The sequence below is a fragment of the Limulus polyphemus genome, unplaced genomic scaffold (assembly GCF_000517525.1).
Source record: "Limulus polyphemus unplaced genomic scaffold, Limulus_polyphemus-2.1.2 Scaffold100, whole genome shotgun sequence".
Classification (NCBI taxonomy): domain Eukaryota; kingdom Metazoa; phylum Arthropoda; class Merostomata; order Xiphosura; family Limulidae; genus Limulus; species Limulus polyphemus.
In genome coordinates this window covers 8,852-13,416 of record NW_013665710.1, presented here as the reverse complement: position 1 = coordinate 13,416, position 4,565 = coordinate 8,852, and the positions used below count along the sequence as shown (strand labels likewise).

The 4,565-nt window shown below is 33.8% G+C and overlaps 1 protein-coding gene across 1 annotated transcript in view; it reads right to left on the bottom strand.

The window, feature by feature from the left end:
* The window catches only part of LOC106469934 (vitellogenin receptor-like), a 40,085-nt gene extending 35,770 nt beyond the window's left edge, over positions 1–4,315 (bottom strand). Inside the window, exon 1 of the mRNA XM_022399332.1 lies at positions 4,197–4,315. The gene's annotated coding sequence lies outside the window, so the exon portion shown is untranslated. The remainder of the gene's footprint in view (positions 1–4,196) is intronic.
* Positions 4,316–4,565: the final 250 nt, after the last annotated feature.

Sequence of the window (4,565 nt, the reverse complement as noted above, 5' to 3'; positions counted from 1 at the left end):
TATCGCTAAAGTTTCTTCGGAAAGAATTTTTACGGAAAATTAACTAACGACCAGAGACGTAACAATATATTAGTATCGGTTAACTGTTTACATCTGATTAGAGTGTTACAGAGGAAATTGAGGATATGACGAACATTTCTTAACAGACAGTATAATTGATAAGTTAAGAACATCTGGCCAGTATTCACAAAGAAATTTTACATTTGTTCTTTCTTGATGAAAGAGATAATCGTATTAATATTATTGGTCATTTTATCAAGCATGTAGGGGGGGGGGTGATCGGATGTTCAACAAGTACTCACCACGTGGTAGCCTCACCCAGTTGTAAGTTTTCATCCAGAACACCAAAAAGGCTTAAGCACTTAATGTGTAATGACACAGTAAATCAGTTTTGATCTCGAAGAAACTGTAATCAAAACCATTTTAATGCCTAACTATACATGTGACGATATCTCGATACTATACGTTGGGAGGATTGGTCAAAAAGCGTTAATTGTTTTTCAATTATAGTATAATAATAGCACAGAATAAGTAGTCAATGTTTAGATTAAACAACACTGATCAAATGTTACTTAATCCTGCAAATAAAATGTCACGATTTCCACTCTATTACTATTTAATCATAATTTTATTTCACAAATTAAAGTTTTGTCATATGCTGATTTTGTAGGTAGAGAGAGACTATATATAAACTTCAATATGGTTAAAGATATGCGAGGTGGATTTCATAAGGTGAGATACATGCCAAGAGTGGATTAGGTATGAAACTTTTTTTTTTTTTATTATGGTGAGTTTAAGGAGACTCGGAAGGACTCAATACACTTCGCTTGTAGAGCTTAACAACTTGAAAATAAGTTGAGAACAGCTTAATGGAATATTATGCTATTAAAGGATGAAAATAATAAGTTAATCACAGAACTCTCGGAAACAAGATAGCAACTGGAAAGAGTGAGGGTAAAAGTTGCTGTGGGGGGCGATGAGAATATGATTCTGTGTTTACAAGAGTAAAAAAAGTGATGACCAGACATACAGGTTCATTCAGTATTCAATTACTAGTCTCTAGTACATTTGAACTATTGACTATGTTTGATAAGGGAAAAGAGAAGAGCGAAATATTTACATAGTGGGGAATTTTCCCATTAAGAGTGTAGCACAGGTAGACTAAGACTAGATTTGCTTGCCAGGTGCTAAAGTAAAGCGTGTTGTCAGTTTAGTAGCTGGTACCAAGAAACACCTTTTTTGTTGTACGTGCTGGAGAAAATGGTATTGGAAACTATAAAATAAAATATATGTTTAAAAAGTATAAAGGACTCCTTCAGATATTTCGATATAGAAACAGGTGTGTAGGTCATTCGGAAGTGCTCCCTCAAGCCAGTTGTGAAAAAGAAATATTTAGCAAGATCTAAATCTTAAATAAAAGATTATCAGGTATATGCTTAGGGCAACAGGTAAGCTGGTTGGACATGTTGAGATACTTTTTAGGATAATGTTGAGTTATATATTACAGATGGCTCCACATAGGTAGGTTAGGCAGTAGGATGTTTGGGAAAGCTCTAAATATATTCATTAAACTATTTTAAGATAGTTTAAACTAAACTTGCAAAGTTGTGAGGAAGCTTGGGGCACTGGGAGTAAACAACTTAATAGGACAGGTTGAGCACTAGGAATTTGAAAAACAGAGAGATTTAGGGCATAATAAGTTTAACAAATTCTAAAGAAAAGTCTAATATTATTCTAATGTTAGGAATATTGGAATGAACACAGGCGAGCTCATGGCTCTAGATGAACCGAAAGACTATACAATGGGAATTACTGAAACTTGGTAAGATCTGGAGAATGTTAATCAAATGAATCATATAAACCCATGTTATAGGTTATTTAATAGTGATAGATTATGAATGAGAGTGTGGTGCCTCTTTATATAATGGATGAACTGCAGCCTGTTAAGATTGAAGACCTTATCGGTCAAAAGACCTGACGCAGTTTGATTTTATTCACATTATTAATATTCTGACTAAGTTCTTTCATTATTACATTCTCAGACCCCATAAACTTTTGAAAAAAACAAACAGTAAAGCGTGGAGGCCGGGTAGTGTCTTTTGTGAAGTGCACTTTTTTATAAACTACTAAGTAATCTGATTGCACTACATCAGTATTGTGTTGTACTGAACACATCAAATCAATGCCTTGAAAGTTTAATTGAGTTGAAAGTTAGACAGACAATGGTTTTGGATTTACATTTATTCACTGTAGTTTTTTAAAATATATTTGGTTATGTATTTCTAAAAAATGCACGCTTTTTCGATATAAATACAAAATGATACTAATTCCATCATGTTTGTGCAAGATGCTGTACTCTGACGGTACACTACCGACAATACTTCAATGTAGCAGTACTCTAGTATCAGCTGTACTGCAGTGTAGTCCCCGGCGAGACAGCGGTAAATTTATGGTCTTACAACACTAAAATCCAGGGTTAGATTCCCCGCGGTGGACACAGCAGATAGCACAATGCGGCTTTGCTCTAAAAACAAACACCCAGTGCAGTGTGACAATACCCTGCCAACAATGCTTTGGCGTAACATAAGCTACCAATAACTTCACAGTGTAAGTATACACTCGTGACAATTGTACGTAAATTGATACACTAACACTAACAGTATTGAGTTTAACCGCTTTATCGGTACCTACCAAAAATGTTGTGATGCCTACTAATGGTAAACTTCCAACAATGCTGTATTTGTCAGGGTACACTACTACTACTACTAACAGTAACAACCGTTACGTATAATAAATCGAAACAGAACGTATGGCTGAACTTACCGAATTTTCTTTTGTTTTCTTTTTTTTACAAACCCCCGATTTCGAGCCACAATGGGCAAATTAAGAGAAATGTGTAAAAACGTTCAGTTAGCTAGAATTTATATACCATAGAAGATTAGATAGTACTTGTTCACGTAAAAAAATAATAATTATACTACTAGTAGTACAATAGTCATTACATCAATAGCTATTTTGATTTGATTATTCTTTTTCTTCAACCACACCATCTGAAATGTAAGAGTTTAAATACTGATTAAGTGATTTTATCTTTTAGTTTTACAAATACAAATAACTAACATTCCATAAACAAATAATTGTTGGATATACAAGAATGTTTAGTGTTGGCGTTATTATTCAATTTATTTGTGAGTTAATACTTAATGATTGTTTGGTTTTCATAACAAGTGAGTAAAGAGATTTTAAAAGCAACAGTTATGACAAGTTTGGTTACACAACTCAGTAAGAGTCGTACGTTGTGTTTGCAATTACACTGTTGTCGAAGCTCTACTAATATTGTTGACGTTACATTACTATAACCTTCAGTATTTTTCTCCTTACCTTAACAGATCATTGTTAAATCAGTGCGTCGCGTACTTTAGAGAAAATTCCAGAGGCCTCAGTGAAAAAGGTATTTATATAAATGGCTCGCGAGTGAAAGTTAAGAAGGCAAGAGAAGTAGGGTAAAATAGAGAAAAATTCAATTGCGGTTCTGTCAGAAACTTAGTTAGTAAAAGAAAATGTGAAGTTAGGTGGCGTGTGAGTGACTAGCCATAACGAGCGATATTTTATAGTGAGTTTCAGAATTTGATGGAGATAAGAATAATTTTTCTTGTCAAAGGGTGTTCTAAAGTAATTGAACCCGCCTGTGTGGACTTTGACGAAAAGGAGACAATTATTTAAGGTTCAACTTCAAGGTACAACTGTGGTAACCCACAAGGTAACGCAAGTGAATTATTCACTGATATTATTCGGATACGAGTGAAAAAAAAATTAGTTTTTCTTGTCAATTGGATTCTAAAGTAATTGAATCAACCTAGGTCGACTTTTGACAAGAAAAAAGAACTATTTAGTTTGAGATACAACTGTGATATACATAGTGTAAATAATTTTTGTAAATACGTTTAACTTGTTTTGAATATATTATTTTAAAACAAGTGTGTGCTGTCCGTTTATTGTCGATTTTATCGCCAACAAGTCACAGACACCTACTGTAGAAGAATCGTCAGCCCATATATAAATAAAACCCTGACAATAATACTAAATAGTAAAAATACAATTAACCATAAGCCGGTTATTCTGTAACAATATTATAGTATTAGTACTACAAGTTGTTATTCATTAGATCAACTGACACTGTAACACGTCGTACTCACTCCAGCATTGTTGTACACATCCAACGACAACTGCCTCCCTTTTTCAAATGGATTTCCTGACGTTTGACAACAACACACTGGAACCGCATAAATCTCAACACTCTGAGAGGAGCTGAATCTTTCGCTTGACAACAGTTTTCCACAACGTTGACATGTAACTTTAGGCATGATTCAACACTTTCATTGTTTAAATCATCATCAACATTTTAAAGTCAAGCACAAATTTCAAACACATGGCATGTTATTTCGAGCGTCACATTAACAACTACTCAGACAAACCAAGTGATTATGAAACTCCCATGAATATATTTTAGACAATGGTACATTTACGTAAACAAGGAGAGGTGTGTCACTAAATGTAGTTTTTTT